At 40.0% G+C, this 18,007-nt stretch overlaps 1 protein-coding gene across 3 annotated transcripts in view; it reads left to right on the top strand.

Moving 5' to 3' along the window:
* The window catches only part of Cd36 (CD36 molecule (thrombospondin receptor)), a 117,184-nt gene that overhangs the window by 62,622 nt on the left and 36,555 nt on the right, over window positions 1–18,007 (top strand). Inside the window, exon 1 of one of the 3 annotated variants that reach the window (XM_005377200.2) lies at window positions 11,913–12,395. The exons of the other annotated variants lie outside the window; for them this stretch is intronic. The gene's annotated coding sequence lies outside the window, so the exon portion shown is untranslated. Of the gene's footprint in view, window positions 1–11,912; window positions 12,396–18,007 lie in introns of those variants that run through there. 3 annotated transcript variants of the gene reach the window in all.

Genomic DNA, 18,007 nt, shown 5'->3' with positions numbered 1-18,007 from the left:
GCTGGTCTCAAAGTCACGACTATCCTCCTGCCTCAGCCTCCCAAGTACTGGGATTACAGGCGTGTGCCACCACGCCTGGCTTCTTCAACTTCTTTTATTGACAGTCTTTTGGCTTGGTCTTAAGATATGATAAAGGTGACATATAAAACAATTGTTTTGTTTTGTCCTTTTTTATCAGATGGTCTTTCTCCTTAAGGTTTACATCATTCCACAGAGTCCTATTTCATCTCCCCATTTTCAAGTGAAACACTCAGCTTTGTTTTATAAGTCAAGAACAATAATGCATGAAACCAGAAATAGAATTTGAAAAGTTAAAACTCCTATTAAACATCTTATCACTTGATGGAACAATGAAAGTAGCTTAAGTCTCTTTAAATGTTACAGATGTCTGCCATAGGCCTTGGACAAAGGATTTATTCAAGTCTTACAAAATCCACGTTAGCACTGCTGTAACCATTAATACAGATGTGTCAACTTCATTCAGTTAAGAAATACTAGGCAAATAAGTAAAATACACTTCTGGGTGTGTCTGGATTGGTCATGGAGTTCTGGCCCTGGGTACTATATACGGTCCTTCACCTTTTTCTCTGTGGTGCTGTCCCTGTGCTGTCCTGTCCAGCCACCATGAACTAAGCAGCTTTGCTCACTCTTGCTCTGCCAGCATGATGTTGCTTCCTTGGTGCCCGCTGACCATTGCCTGAACCCCATGAAACTGTAAGCTGAATTAAACCCATCCTCCTTTAGGTTGTGGGCGTTGGATATTATGTTTTAGGGATAGAAAAGCTAAGGAATACAGAAACTTGGAACCAGAGAAGTGAGGTTGTTGCTGTCACTGTACCTGATCATTTAAAAGTTTAAAAGTTTTTGGAACTGTTTTCAGGAGGAGTTGGAAAGATTTAGGGGTGCTGGCTAGTGAAGCTTTACAAGGTAGCAAGCAGAGCCTGATGAGTGGTTCCAGTCAGCTTTCAGAAGACCAGAATGCTGATAGAGATGCAGACAGTACAAACAAGGCTCAGGAGGGCACAGGAGATTTCAGTTGGAGACCAGGGCTCTATGAGCAGTTGGACTAGAAGGCATATGAGTTTTATTCTGGCAGAAAATTTGTCCACACTGTGCCCATGTTCTGAGAATTTACAGGAGAATGTGATGAAGGGCAGGGTACTAATTAATCTACTGGGTGAAATTTCAAGATAACCCAACATTCAGGCTGTGACATGGGTACTACTGGCTGCTTTTAATAAGACTTATAGTGAGAATTATTGATAAAAGCAGTACAGAAAATTTTGAAAACTTAAATTTTGACCTAGCAGAAGCCATGTGTAAAGCTAAGTCAGTGAAGCTGTGACTGGTGAAAAGATTCTTGCCATTAAGAAGAAACTAAGGGGGCTGGGGATTTAGCTTAGCAGCACAGCACTTACCTGGCAAGTGCAAAGTCATGAGTTTGATTCTCGGTACCAGAAAAAAAAAAAGAGTAAAAAGAAACTAAGTACTTTGTAAGGAGGAAAGAAAAAAGATGCCTTGAGGGTATCCCAAGAATCAGCAAGACACCAAGCATTCCTGGATCAAGAGTTGGAAAGTGTCAACTTTTCATTTGAAAAGAGAGCCCTTGGGAACTCTGTTCAATAAGGGGCTCCTAGTGAATAGGTCCCTTGGGATTAATTTCACCATGCTCAGCCATCCAGGCATTCAGAGGCTGCTGCAGCCATGGTCCAAGGGGCCAGGTATTGCTTGAGCTGTCAGCCAACCTTGGCATTGTATACATGATGTTTATTTTACTAGCATACAAATACATGAGTTGTGAGGTCAGGAAGGCTTCTACCATATTTCAAAGGAAGGCCTGGGAGGACAGACAAATCACCCCTGGAGAGAGTAGAAGGTGAAGGTTGCATGATTCCTATGGGGTAAAATTGAGTGATACAAGAGAAAATATTAGTAGATGCATTTTTTTATCCAAGGCAAGAAAGATACCAAAGACAACGAAATGACCAGGACGTTATCAGGTTGTATTAAATGGCACAGTCCTGTAGAGATACGAGTCCTATGCGCTTCTAACATATCCTGCAAACACAATGAGAACTAAAAATAAGTAGGTCATACTAACATTAATAAATTGTTTAAGACAATGTAAAACTACCATAATTTCAACATATGATCAATATAAAGATTAATGAAATGATAACTTACACTTCTTACTTAATTTTATTTGCATAGAATTTCCTTCCTTCTATTTAAGTCCTACTGATCTTCTGGGGCGGTGTAAGGACCTGACAGTTCTGTGAAATATTCTTAGGATTGCAGTCTGCACTGATCTCTCTCTCTCTCAGTAACGCCCTGTGCCTGTTTCCTCCTGAGCTAGTTTTTGTAATACATTATGGTACTGTGAAGTGTCGACCTTCCTTGCTTTGTTCTTCCTTACTCTTCCCTCTCTTCTTGGACTGAATATGAAGCTGCAAACTGGAGAGGGGTTTTCAGTGGAGCCAAGAACCTGACATTATGCTGCTACTGAGGTTTAGGGAAGATTTGGAAAGGAATCGTGACCAACGCAACACTCTTGTACTCAACTCATCCCAAGACACAAGAAAGGGCCGTGAGCTTCCTAGGAAGTATGAACACAGAAGCGCAGATGGGAACAAGTCCCAGCGAGGTCTGAGACCTGCCCTGCCACAGACTAATTCCTCCCCATCTGTCCAGCAGGCTGGGGTGAAGATGTCGGAGCAAGGTGTCTCTTACAAAGAACAAGCCCCAGAGCACACCATGCCCTCCAGGAGCCAAAGTTGTGAAGTGTCAGTGGCTGCATGTTGTGTGTAGGAAACTTCTAAATGTGTTTAGAAGCAGATTCATGGAATTTTGTATCCAGTGTCCAAACTGGAGGATTTTGTAACTGAGTCAAAAGAGCTCATCTGCAAGGTGTTCACAGGGTCAGAGAGTTGCTGCTAGGAATCTAAAATGAGCTCCACACTCTCCCTCCTTCAAGTACAATCCCTGTTCAGAAAAATATAACTGAGCTTGAAGCCGGAAATTACTGAGAAATATCAAAATCTAGATATTAAAACAGGAACACTAAATCTACCACAGGAAAAAGTAGGTAGAAATCTTGAAGACATAGGGGTAGACAGAGAGTTCATGAACAAAAATCAGACTGCACAGGAAATACTTCAAAGAATCAACAACTGGGATCTCACCTTACTGAAAAGTTTTTGCACATCAGAAGAAATCACCAACAGAATAAATAGAAACCCTATGAATTGGGAAAATATTTTAACAGACTGTCCCTCAGACAAAGGACTTAGATCTAGAACATATAAGGAACTTTAAAAACTTCGGAAGTTTCTTAACAGTGAATATAGTATGAAATATCCTGGGTCAGACTAAATGGAAGCTTGAGGTAAAAATGAGTCCTGGAAAAACAGAATTTCATGTTTGCACATCCGAGTTCATGCTACTAAAATCATTTCCAAGAATTACATCACCATCTCCAAGGTTTCTTGTGACAACTGTATTTTGGCAAAAGTGAATGAAGACCCCAAGGTCTATAATAACTTTAGCTTCATTGAATTTGGTTGTGGAGAAGGACATTCTTTGATTAGAATGCATTGAGGACACATGATTTTTTTTTAGAGTTTCTTAAGATCAGGCTTCATTATACAGCCTGGATTAACCTTGAGTTTAAGATCCTCCTGTCTCAGCCTCCTGAGTGCTGGGATTATAGGAGTGCCTTGCATCTCATGTGGGGAAGGGTAATCCTTTAATTATCCTTGCTAAAACGTTTGGTATCCGCCCATTTGTACTAGCTACGCCCTTGGTTCTCGCTCAATAAAAGTGGCCACTTTTTTCCGCCACTGTCGTTATTCGAGGCTGCAGTGCGAGAGACTGTAAGTACCCAGATCCCAGAACTTTGTCTCTCTTGTTTTTTTTCTTGCTCTTACTTTTTCTTTTTCCTCTACGGGGGCCTCATTCTCGGGAGCTGTTACTATAGCGATACCGACATACTGGCACCAGGAACAGGGACTTCAGTGCGACAGTAGAATTTGAATACGAAAGTCTTTGAGGCTAGGGTAAAGACGAAGGTAAGTTTTCAAGACTTTGGTAAACAAATTAAGTCAGAAATAGGGACTTGAAAACTAAAGCAGTCTTCGAGACCTAAGGAACAGGGACTTGAGTATAAAATTAAGTCTTCGAGACTACGGAAAGGGAAAGGACTGGAGAAGAGTTGACGGGTAGGTAAGCCCGGTCTCCAGGATTGTTTCATCAGGGTTACTATGGGAATTTTTTTGTCTCAAAAAGAATCTGAATCAGAACAGGAGATCTTGCAAGATGCAAGAAGTAAAAAAGGCAAAGACAGATCTGATTCTGAATCGGATAACAGTTTACCTGAGGAAACGCTATCGTTTCAGGGACAGGGACCAATTACAGAGGAGGAAGGAAGGTATGGATCTTTTGGACCTAATACTAACCATAAGAAAAAGAAATTAGATTTTCCTCCACCTCCCTCTTTGGTCTCTCAAGCGTATCTGGTACAGCCCTCCACCCCAATATATGCTACCTCTAACCCTCTTAGGGATCCACGTCAGTTGACTGTTGAAAGACCATTGCGCATGACTACAGTCATGAGGGTTTTGCCCAAGCCAAACAGGAAGGAGATTTGGATGCTTGTAAGGCTTTTGCTGTGTACCCAGTTACCGTTACTGAACTAGCAGGTAATGAGGAAAATCCCCAACGTTGTGTTCGGTATAGCTATGGTCCATATCTTTTAAAACTACTAGAGAATTGGAGCAGGCTTGTGTTTCATATGGGGTGAATTCTCCCTATACCTTTGGGTTGATTTCAGGACGAGCTCAGTCTGACCAATTCATTCCGTGGGACTGGGAAATGATTGGACGTACACTTCTCAGTCCGGCTGAATTCCTTCAATTTAAAACTTTGTGAAGAGGTAGAATTAATGGCCCACAGTAATGCCCATGCCAGTTCACCAGTTCCCATTTCTGCGGAGCAGCTCATGGGCTCTGGTGATTGGTTTGGTATTGAGCAACAGTTAGAATATGATGAGAATGCATTTGTCCAAACAAGAACGTGCTGTCTCCAAGCGTGGGAAAAGATTGCTTCTCCTGGCCAAACTGCTCCTTCTTTTGTTCAGGGCATTCAAAGCGCTAGCAAACCTTATGTAGAATTTACAGCCAGAATGAAGTACTTCAGAAAAGTCTCTCAACCTGTTTTGAGAGTATTATTATTAAAAATGTTAATGTTAATTTAGAATGCAAAAAGATTTTAAAGGCCTTAATCTCAGGATGCTACTTTGGATGAAAACTTGCTGGGATGTAGGACCAGAAACCTTTAAAGCAGGGTTGCTTGCAGCTGCTTTGAAGGGAAACAGCCCTTTCTCCCAAAAGAATGCTAAATGTTTTGAGTGTGGTCAAATTGGGCATATGAGAAAGGAATGTAGACTAGCAAAACAAAGAACAAAAGAATTTGAAAATTCTACTGGACAACCAGATAGAACAAAAAGGCTAATACTTCAGAGGATCCTTTACCTGCTAAGGTCTGTCTTAGATGTCAGAAAGGACGACATTGGGCTAGTCAGTGTCAATCAAAATATAAAAACGGCACTCCTCTGATACTGGAGGGAAACTTCAGCTCAGGCCCAGCCCAGGGCCCAAAGACAAACAATACAGGGAGTTACCAGACATTTCCAGCAACAACAGCTCATGTACTGGGTTAAGATATTTGGTTAAAAAAGATCATGTTATGTCAAAATGAAAATTTAAGTATGTTGCAAAATGTCATGATTGTCATGTAGCAATGTTATGTATGGTTTTGATTTATAAATTTCTGGGTAAAAATACGTACCTGTTATTTAACGTTCTATTAGGATTTATACATTAGGATATACATGATTGCTAGAAAATAATGGTTCCATTTTTATGTTCTAAAGTGTTTACTATTCAGATCAGATTGTAATGTTAAGCTTACTGCCTCCCTTACTGTGTTATGCCATTAACCTTCTCTGCTAGATGTTTAACAACTGAGGTTTTGAGACCATAAATCAGAGAGATAAATTGGGCTAGAGGATAGCCAATATTTTGGCTACGCCCTCCGAGGTCAGAAAAGACTCAGGATTTAAGAGAATCTCTGCTGTGATATCCTATAACTCGGCTGAGTCCCTGATTTTCTGATCAAGGAGATTATGGGACCACAGAGGAAAGTGATTCTGTGGTATATAGTGTGCCTAAGGAGAGTCACCAGGAGAGAGAAAATGTCTCAGGCTTTCACAGAAAGCACCTTGGTCAAGCAATGGCCGTGACTCATCCAGATGGCTGACACTGACAGAAGATCAAGAGATGCTGCACTTACTTCCACAATGTTTCCTGAGGAGACTTAACTGACCATTGATAGCAAAAGTTTAAATTTTTATTTATACAAGTCTCATTTTAACTTGGTTTTGGACATCCAGTAGAAAAGCTTTATAAGACATAACCTCTTAATCTAGTGAAGTTCATCTGGAAATCGTGGAGAAATGGGTAAACAATTGGCAACCTTCTTGCTGATGCTTGAAAGGACTGCAGCAAAACAAAGGGGGAAATGTGGAGGACATTCTTTGATTAGAATGCATTGAGGGCACAATTGTTTTGTTAGAGTTTCTTAAGATAAGGCTTCATTAGAGTCTGGATTAACCTTGAATTTAAGATCCTCCTGTCTCAGCCTCCTGAGTGCTGGGATGATAGGCGTGTCTTGGATCACACGTGGGAAGGGTAATCCTTTAATTATCCTTGCTAAAACATTTGGTATCCGCCCATTTGTACTAGCTAAGCCCTTGATTCTCGCTCAAAGGTGACTGAAATTGGTATTGGAGGCTGCAGTCTTAGAGGCTATAAGTACCCTGATCCCAGAACTTGGTCTCTTTTTTTTTTTCCTCTTTTTTTTTTTCATCTGCGGGCACCTCATTCTCTGGACCTGTTACTATAGAGATACCAACACTTGGTATTTTAGATTTTGTTCATCAGAATAGACAGTCTATCATTGTTTCCCAGTGTGATAGAAATGCAGGCTTGATATTTACTTTGAATTTTGATTTCAGTTTGAAATCTTGACATGCAACCAATTTTTCTTTTAAAGAAATACACTCTTCTAGGGTATAGGAGGTCCTACGTTACTTTTATAGTCTTTAGTTCATGTTGAGTGCATGTATATAAGTGCTTACATATGTAACCTGAGTAAATAATTGTGATATTAAAATGGACTGAGAGTTGAATATTTTAGAATGGTTACTTTAGACAACAAAAGTTAACATTTCAGCCAGGGAGATTTATCTGTATTTTTGGACAAGCCCTGTGAAAATACCAGTGAATGTTTTCTAAGATCTGTATTTGTTTCAATTAGAATGTCTTTGTCTTTAAGCAATGAAATAGCTCAATTAAAATTAACTCAAACTTGTAGGCACATGTAATTTTTTTAGTATAAGAATTTGCACTTGATCTAGGCCTAAAGGCTGAGAGGGGATAGGGTAGGGAGTCAGTAGACGGAATAATTCCAAGCTGGTTTAATAGACTAATCAATGATAGGACTCTGGGTTAGTTTTTCTGTAGTTTACTTAGTTCCTACCTTGGTTATAAAGTGGTGGCGGGAATTCTAAGCATCACACCTTTATACAACAATGCACAAAGGCAGAAGCAAGTCACTGTCTTGCTTCAGTTTTTTTTAAACCTGAGGTGATGTCACGACAGCCTAATAGTGGAGACTTCTGTGTGCTTCAGGAGCCAGCGTTTTGTTATACACCCAGCCTTCACCTCTCACTGTCAAAGAGAATCACTGACTTTGGCGAATCAATATTCAGTCCCTCGGGCTTGAGCTTGAGAGGGCCACGAGGATCCCAGGTAGGAGAGGAGCAGTAATTCCTCCCAGAGTGGGTTCTATCTTAATTTTTATAATTTAGATTTTTTTGAGAATTAAAATATGCTTACATCCCAAAGAAGTTTCCAAAAGTAAAACTGCATTGAGGAAGACAATTTTCAAATGAATATTGAACGCCACGCCTTTCCTTTGCTTACAAGGATATATTTTCAGAAACAGTAGTATGTCAACAGGCTGAGCAAGACTGTCTTCAGCTTGGATTCTAGAGATGAGGACAATGACTGAGAAACAGCCTTGGTTCTTGGCACCCCCCAAAAAAAGAAAGGGGTACCAGATACCATCACGGTGGAATTTATAATTAGATATAATAACTCATGGTCCCCCAGTGGTCTTATTCTGGAGACTGCACACATGTCTGAACACTTACTCATTTGCTTACACTGAAGCTCATTTAAGTTCAGAGAACAAAGAAGTCCAGTCCCTGCCTCAGGGACTTTGAAATTTCCTTGTTTGGTGGAGGCAAGATTTTGCTTCTCTTGCCTAATCCAGTTGAGCAACAGAGGAAGAGGGGTCGGAGGCCTTAGAGAGGCAAGGTGGGGCGGGGCCATCCTGGCAGGAGACAAGCACTGGCCTCTAACTGGTCTCACTTCTGGGAAGTGCAGCCAGGTGTGGAAATGAACATGATCAGAAAAGCATTATATTTCTGTGGGCTTTGTAGAATGGATTTTAAAATGAATCCCTGGGATTTCTAGACAACCTTTAAGGATTAGAAAAAAATTAGTATTTTTAAAAAGCTAATTTCTTTGACATACTACTGTAATAAAGGATATGCCCTTACTAGCAATGGATGAGGAGGGAAAATAAGAAATGAACTTAAAATTTAATGTTTGCTTTTAAATGAACCTATTACTTAGCTTTCACTTTTATTGTGAATTATTATATGTGAATGTTTAGGTTTCTTGTTTCCTCAGGCCTGAATGGGAATATTTCCTTTTTCTCACTGCTGATGTCCATGATATGATTTTTTTATCCACAGAGAGAGGTATAGAAATACACTAAGATCTTTTTCAAAACTTCGCCTTGCTTAGCAAGCAAAGCTACCTCTGTCATAAACACCTTTTTACATTTTTTTTGTCATACTAGGTATAGGTTTGAAATCCACTACAGTATTTCCAGACTTTGAATTTGTATTCATTAGTTTTAAATTAGAGTTGGGAGGTTTTTATAGCATGTCAACATACTTGCCCTCATTTTCTACATTTAAGTACATTTTCTAAGTTGGACAGTTATCAAATAACAAAGATGTTTATGAAATTCATCAAGTATGTTCTCATTTTAGCATTAAGCAAAATTTGTGGGGCAGGAGATACAACTGTTGGTTCCTATTTGTTGTTCCTTGTACAAGGAGTCAGAATATTTAACCATGTAAGACTAATTTCTTTTGAAGTCGAAGGTGAAAACTACATAATTTTCCTTCAGTTCCTGAACTGGGTGAGGCAATTGGACCAATTGCCTCAATTGGTGTGAAATCTTCTTTGCCTCAGAATCAGGAATCACACTGTTTCTCTTTTCACAACCCATTGCCCTGGTAGGAATGGTCAAGTCCTATGGCAGGGGAAGTGGTCTCTGCCTTTGTCTGTCCTCTGGTCAGCAGCTGACCTCTGCCTCCTGGAGACCTCTCCACTTTTGACATCTCCTTCTTTGGAGGCTGCATAGTAACCCTTGACCTGCAGCTTTCACCATGCTAGAATGACGCTAGAATGACTTTTCCGTATGTCTGACTAAGCTTGTTTCCATTAAGTAAGAACTAAGCTTGTTTCTGTTAAGTAAAAATTTATTCTATGTATTTTCAGATTGAGAAATAGCTAGTGTTGAGAAAGATCATTTAGAATTAAATGACTATGTAGGGGAATTTGATTTATTTGTAATCTGTATAAGAATTTTTTTTTTTTTGGTATTGGGAATTGAACTCAGGACCTTGCACTTGCTAGGCGGGCGCTTGTGCCACTGAGCTATATCTCCAGCCCAAGAAAATAATTCTAAAACATCAAAGTGCCAGGAAACATGAGCTGAGAGATTTAAATGGGCAAAAGTCATGGATTTAGACAGAAGCAAGAAAATGGTCATACTTTCTTCAGTAGTCTTGTTTTCCTATTAATTTCTGATAATTTTTGTCAAGTAGATGAATAAACTCAAGGTTATGAGTTTATCATAACCTTCTTACTTATTTTGGCCATATTTGCATTTATCCAACTTTCTCAACATTTCCTGGTATCCATTATTTCATTTGTGAAAATGTGGCTAGGATCACTATTTTTCTGCACACTTGACCCCTAATAATACATAGGAGCTACTGTACCCTTATCACTTTCTAGTATTTTTCAAGTTGTCCGGCATAAGGGAGAAGAAATAAAATACATTAATTAAAATCAATAAATTGTATTTAATAATTTCATTTTAATTAAAATCATAAAATACTGAAAATATGACAAAAGAACACTGAAACCATAAAGATTAAAAAATTTATAGCAATAAAAAAGTACCAGAAAAATGTATGACAATAAGGACATACATTAAAGTCAACCAGGAAACTAGCATTTGATTGACCAGCATTGCTAAAGAACAAAGCGTGATGAAATAAAAAATTAAAGCAATACCTAGCAAGTATCAGAGAAGAACCCAAGGTAGATGTGAAAATAGGGGACAAGTGGATAAAAGAGCAGCATGATGAGGGAAAGGTCGGCCATATTGTACCTGATGGCTCTGAAATAGACAAGACGGTTTAGAACACGCGGTTCTGATTCCCTGGCAATCTGCAATCTCATTTGCTCAGTTATCAGGATTAAGGTTTCCTAAGATTTTTTTCAACTTCTGCAATATGAAAGTAGTGAGGGAAAGAGAGGAAACACATGCACAGAGAAGTAGACACAAAGATCCTGGGACCGTGAGTCACCCCATTTCTTTAAACGTGGGCATCCTAGGCATACTGGTCGTCTCCAGTCTCCATGTAGATTTTTCTGTGTCCATAGTGTGTCTTTAGACTGGGAGATTCTCCCCACTGTTTCCCACCTGAGCTGAATCTGACAGCCACTAACAGTGGGTGGTCTTGGTAAGTGCTACTGGCCTCAAAAAGGGCAGTTCATCTGAGACACACACTTGGTGTGCTGAGTACAGCTCACTGATCATAGGCAGCCAGGCAAGACTGCTCTGAAGGCAACATCAGACGATGTCTTTTCTGAGCTGGGCTTTAGACAGCTGTACTTGGGAGAATTTTTGTGTAAATGAATAGGGAGTTAGCCTGTGATATTCCTAACCAATTCATAAATCTTTGAAGTCAATCACTTCTCTAATATTTATTATGCCAAATTCCAGAGGGGGCAAAGCAGCTAAATTGTGAGCTTGTAAATGCTAAGGAACCAGCTTTGGAATGAATGTTCTCAATTAGAGTAACTGCCCACTTCATCATGATAGAGGAAAATTTCCTAAGATTCATATACATGCAACTTGTGCTGAGAGATTCAAAGTATATTTATAAAACCTCACAAGACAGCTCGTGCTTTCTTCCCCTTTGTGGCAGATTTCTGAGACTAAAGTCACCACATGACAAATGTCCATTTAGAGGGAGTGAGCGTGTGTGGGTGCATGATTTCAGTATTAACCCCTGAAGGGCCAGTGATATAGATCAGTGGCGGAGCACCTGCTTGCCTGGCAAGTGCAAGGTCCTGAGTTTGATTCCTGGTACCAAAAAAAAGTTGCATTAATATTACCTGGAGACTGGCTGCCTTAAGGGATTTGGGAGACATCCCATACTTTGTGGTCACATTTGGAATCAGCTATGATGCCCTTATTGTTTCCAGTGTCTCTTCATCTGTTGTAATTTGGTCACGTGTTGTGTGTAATAGTCCCTTCCTTCCCTCAAGTGGCTTAGGATATCCTTGCTGTGATTCTTCACTTGATCAGTTTGTGTAATTCTGTCCAGTGTTATGCTCATTTACATCTTTGCAAAACCCCGGACATTCCTCAAAGCTGTTCCACCCCAAAGACCAGTGTGTGTGCTGGTCTTTGGGGACAGTTTCTTGTGTTTCTTAGGGGACAGTGAGGTTCTGAAACTAAGACACAGGATAAGAAGGGAAAGGACTTGCTCTGAGACAGTAAGTAGGGAGTCTCCGGAGAGGGACCTGCTGCTGTGTTCTTTTAAATGTCCCGGAGGAATTCTTAAAGGAAAGAACAGGGTAAAGAGAATCTCATTTCCAAGCCGGGTGCATTACCAAACACGGGGTATAGCATTCCCGGGTGTGGAAGCCCCGCCACCTCTGTCAATCAGACCTCCACAGCCATTCCTGGATACCTGGAGGCGGGGCTGCACTGGACAGCCCCGGGCTAATCCAGCACCTGGGGCAAGCACAGCCAGAGTCGTCAGTGTTATTCTGGGCTCCGCCACCCTGCCTTTCGAAAGCGCGTTGACACCTGCGACCTTGCACACGGTCCTCGGACTTCAGACTGGTAATTACATCTGGATTATAGCTGAGAGTGTGACCCAGCCTAAACACGTAAGCATCAAGACCGATGTGTGCAATCCTGCAATCTTAGTAGGATCTGAATTTTGCTTTGTTCTTGCCCAGTGTATTCTTGGATTTCTCTTCTCAAGGAGCAGAATACATGGGGTTTTGGAGGCATTTAGAATCCTGTCCCAAGCTTTTAAATGAAAAGTTGTATGTAAAAGAAAATATAGAAAGCTAGTCAGGTATAGCCATTTACTGTGGCCTTGCTAGAAACACCTACATTGTGAAGAGCTAAGAGACAGTTCAAAAACTCTTCAAAATTACCAAGCTCTCCAGCATACAAGTTTGCTCATGGGCATGCATCAATGACAAACATCTTTTTTATGTTTCTAAAGATGGAAACTGATTTATATTTTATTTTTTGTCTTTTTTTTTTCTTTGTTTTTGTTTTGAGACAGGGTCTCGCTATGCAGTTCAAACTGGCCTTGAGCTCACTTTGCAGCCCAGGTTGGCCTCGAACTCGCAACGATCCTCCTGCCTCAGCCTCCCAAGTGCTGGGATTACAGGCATGCGCCACCACACCTGGCTTAATGACAAACACCTTAATAGAGAAACAGGCTACAAAAGGCAAACTCATGTGTAGTAATCTTTTATTCTGAAGGGTATGTATGTCCCAATGAGATTTAAATTGTAGATTTTTTTTTCTACACAAAGATGCAATTACAATGCATATCATTATGGAAGCTTCAGAGTCTTATGTGACAGTTTTAAGGCAGAGTGGTTGTCCTCCCAATCTTGGAGAGGGAACAGTCTGTCTTGCCTGCTTCTGATTTCACCAGTAACAAGCACAGGTCACAAGCAAGCTCTCCTGCTGGCATTTCTGGCGTGGCACTGGTCAGCAGGTGACTTCTGTGACTTACTTGAAGTGAATTTGCAGCTTTATTTTATGCTCAGCTTAAAGAACTCAGTCACTTGCACTTCCTTGGGCTATTGAATCTCCAGAGTATAGAAAATATGGTAAAGTGTTGCCAAAATTAATCATTAAATTAAAACATTTGCAAATTGTAATTTGCAAATAATCCCTGAGATGTGTTCACGGGAAGAAATTTCTATACAGAATGAACACATTGGCACACTGAGCAAAACAGGTACTGGAGCTAGGTGTTGAGTTTATAGCTTGTAGCCTCGTGTGTTTCACTGGTCACATGTGATCCTTGGACTCGCCTTGTGATGTGGGGTTCTGCAGGGATGAACGATGCTTGAATGCCTTGACTTTAGCTATTGTGGTGATCCTAAATAACCGGAAATGCAGCCCAGTGAATTAAAAGAGCACATAGAAAACAGTTGCTTCAGTAGCCATTGTTGGAAAACAGGAAATGAAAGGTGTTAACAGACAGGAAGATGAAATGTTAATACCTGCTCATTCAGAAAAACATAATTTAACACCTCTATCTACATAACTTTCTGTTGCTTGGGTAGTTGGCAATGTTATTCAAGAGTTCTAGATAAGCTAAGATGAAATTCTTCAACACAAGGTCTCAGGCAATTTTTTTTTACTATTAATTAACTAGCTTACTATGTCCAATAATTGGACACAAACTGAAGTGACATGCTGTATAGTGATGCTGCTAAACACATACTCTTACAATAATGTGCAAGAACTTTACGAATGCTAGCATTGTGTAAATGACTTGTGTCTAGAGAGCTACACTAGATATTACATACTGTTCATTCATTCCATAAATTATTCGGTCCAGTGTGTACTGGATACTGACCATTTCCTGTATTTAATTTTACCCACGTAGGACTGAATATTCAAATATTTTCCCATTATAGACATTATTATTTAACAAGCCCAAGGACATCATTACAAGGACATTTGGTAGGAACACTTAAGTGAGCATAATTGTTCATATTTGTACTTTAAAGATGATGATCAGTGGACGCCTAAATGTCTGCAGTCTGTGGAAGCTTAGGTTGCTTAGAAACTAGGTGACTATGGGCTTGCTATGGTGACTCTGTTTATCAGTGAATACAAAACTGACCCGTAGCTGGCATTGTGCTCAATCTCTATATTTTGCTGATAAGAACATTCAGATAATTCCTTTTATCATATCAGCATTTTTATTATACAATCAAGCTAAATAATATTATTGAATTTTGAAAATAGTTAACATGTAACATGACAGTTAAGTTTAAATTCTTTTTTTTTTTTTTTTTGGTTTTTCTCTCGTACCGGGAACCGAACTCACGACCTTGCACTTGCCAGGCAGGCGCTTTTGCCGCTGAGCTAAATCCCCAGCCCCTTAAATTCTATATGCATTTTTAATTTCAAATCTATCCTTTCCAAATTTATATAGATTTCATCTGCGAAATCACCAGGCCTTTGAAAGTTGATCCCAGGTAACTTGAAAGTGCAGGTACCGCCTCTCCTGGCACAGTATTAATGTGCCCGTGTCTCTTTTTAAACTATGCTGTGATGCTAATAGATAGATGATTTGGATTAAATTAACAGCATGATAAAAAACTAGCACAGTATACTATCCATGGGCTAATTAAAGGTTCAATAAATTTGATTTAGGTAATAGTTCTATGTCAATAACCTATAAATCTCTAGTGTAACTTAAGGACATTTTATGTTACATTACAAAGGCCTTATTTGTAGAATATATAATATTTCTCTTTGAAATATTATGTTCAAATATACCATGTAATGGTGTATTTGTAATGGTAATATACCATTTGTAATGGTAATATACGATATAATATTTGTAATGGTAACATACCACGTAATCTGATACACAAGTGCATTAGAAAACAGCTTTGTTTGAAAAGCACGCTTTTGTAATCATGAGATGTTGGAGAGCCAGCTCTTCTCTGAAGCCTGAACGGTCATTTACTGTAGTGTATTCACAGTGACATTGTTCTTTCTGATTTAGACTTTAATAATACCTTTAACTGCTCTGCACCTTTCTTCTGTTCATGAGCTGCAGTCTCTGCCCGTCTTCATATGCTGTGTGTTTACCTTATCTCCCTATTGATTCCAGCATTTCTGTTTATGAGAACCAATAGCAGAGGTAGTCAGAGGTTCCTCCTGAGACGAGATGCTACAAGGCCCTGTTTACTGTCCTCCTCTCCTGGGTTTTGGCATTTATGCAGTTTGTTTTGATATTTAAGAGTTCAATCTATTAAAGTTTCTCTTGAGTGAATGAAGCAGTGGGTCAGATTTTCACAAGATGATACAGTTGATACTTCTAGCTTTGCTTTAGACTCTTTATTTCTACAGTTTCACAAGTGATCCACTTTTTGCAACCTTTAGTGTGTTAGCCAGCTATGTAAAGCCTCTATGACAACAGGCTTCACATCAGAGATGGAAGTAAGTACAGAGAGAATTTAATCTGGAGCATTTTCCTGGCATTAACTGCCCTTTGAAAGCCAATTCCTAGGGGTCCTTTCCAAAAGCCTCAATGACTAAGCCATATTAAGCTCCGCCCTTAGTGGAGCAGCTTTGCTAGTAAGACTAAAATCCCACAGTTGAACAAAGTAAACAAGTTGTCCAGAGCACGCACCGATGTGAAGGAATCAAACTCATAGAGATCAAGGACATGTATATATGTCCTTAAGGAAACAGCAGTTGGCCCATACAAATGAAGTGGTAGTGTAACTATGCAGAAGACATGGAGAGTACTCGTGATTGGCCTAAAAGAACAGAACAACACAACTGCTTATTACTACTCGGTATTTACTGTTTCATCGTGCTCTTTGATATTGCATTATTTTAATACATTTCACAAAGCTTCACTCTAATGAAGATGTGTGTTCCTGGCCATGGGCACTTAAATGCAGTTAGTGCACGGGACCGTTGAGTGTTTTGGAAAAACTCATTGTATAGGAGCGTATGATTCAGTCTTGTGTTGCAGCTGTTCAATGAGTATCTGGAATGAAAAATTATAGCCCTACATAAAAATATTTTCTAATGTGAAATCAGATTATGTATATGTTTCTTACACTCCAATTTTTGCTTAAAGCACACAATATGTGTTCTTTCATACATTGCATGGATAACTTCTACTAAATGCAAAAAAGTACACATCTGCAAAATCGCCAGGCCTTTTAAAGTTGATCCCAGGTAACTTGAAAGTGTGGGTACCGCCTCTCCTGGCACAGTATCAATGTGCTCGTGTCTAAATTATGCTGTAATGCTGAGTTTATTCATCATCCATCATGAACATGTGAGTGCCTATCACGGGTCAGGTGCTGTTTTAAACTCTGGGTATGACAGCAGCGCTGCTAGTAAGGTTCCCAGTGGCAGGGCGGGGAGGATCATCTGGATCCGCTCCTCTGCCGCACATGAAAGAAACTACATGATAAATGAGCCTCCTGGGAGTCCTGTGTGTGGGAATAAAACACAGACACGTGGTATCTTATGTGGTATATTTTATATTAGTTTCTATATATGTTACCTGTAGTGCATAAAACCACACTACAGGAACATTATAGTTTTTAATTTCCCTTTTTTACAGAAAGCATTGCTGGTGCAGCTGTGTTTCCTGCTGATAACAGATGAGCTAAAACTGGTTAGGTATTTTAGTTGGGGAGAACGTGCGTGATCTAAAGTCCATGTATCACATAGAGTTCCAGGGATTAGTTTGGATGCCGAGACATGTAGCCCACAGAGCCCAGAGCTCCAGGGAGCGCTCTGCAGGTAGAGCTGCAGCCAGCTGCGGCTCCTTCTCTTTCTCCTCCTGCGGGTCTCTGGTGGGTTTGCCCCAGGCTGGCTGTGGGAGTGATTGGAGGCCTCCAACAGCACAGCTGCCTGTGTCCTGAATTTTACTCATGGGGAAGGGGCTGGGATGGAGCAGAGGTAACAGCAGAAACCTCACTTGCCACCAGTTGAACAAAAAGTGTAGTTGTGTGAGTACTTCAGGAAAACGTGTGGTCTTATACTCTCTACTTCACTTAGAAAAGTGAAATACTCAGTAAAATACTGGCAGTTACACAGGCCTTGTCGTGCTAGATGGGCACATCAAACAACAGAGGCAACCTTGGATTGTTTGCTTGGCAGCTTTAAAGGGCATCTCTGGGAGCCTCCAGGGGCTCCTGGGCTGCAGGGGCTTCTCACTGAGTTTCTGGGAGGTTGAATCTGGAGCAGAGCTTGCAATTTTCTTAGGACACCTCTGAGTATATTAAAGTATCTCTTGAAGACGATTTACTCAGTGGAGATGGCAGAACTCAGATATTCTCACTGTATTTCATCTTTACAACCTGAAGCAAATGCCTCAGAATGTGTCTTACTGTTGGTATATTGTATTCTTCTAAGAGTACCACTGTCTGTTTCTAGTTTTAATTTTACCCTCCTAGGATTGGATTAAGACTAAAAGACTATTTCCCATGGTAGTTACTGTATCACAGAAAGAAAAGCTTCCAAGAGATGCATTTGCTCCACAATATGTAAAAGAAAAAAAATTACCACAGCATTTTCCCCCAGCCCAACAACATGGCAAGATAGGGCAAGATATCATTTATCATTCAATAAATGATACAAAGTCATGTAGAGAAATTTTTGGAACCACACCTTTCACAATAGCATCAAAAAATGAAATATTTAGGAATCAATCTAACAAAGGAAATAAAAGATCTTTACATTGAAATGTACACTA

This window comes from Chinchilla lanigera, unplaced genomic scaffold (genome assembly GCF_000276665.1).
Source record: "Chinchilla lanigera isolate Chin_1 unplaced genomic scaffold, ChiLan1.0 scaffold00009, whole genome shotgun sequence".
In the NCBI taxonomy this organism is placed as follows: Eukaryota; Metazoa; Chordata; class Mammalia; order Rodentia; family Chinchillidae; genus Chinchilla; species Chinchilla lanigera.
Note: the sequence above shows the minus strand (reverse complement) of the source record. Positions and strands in the feature narration are given on the sequence as shown.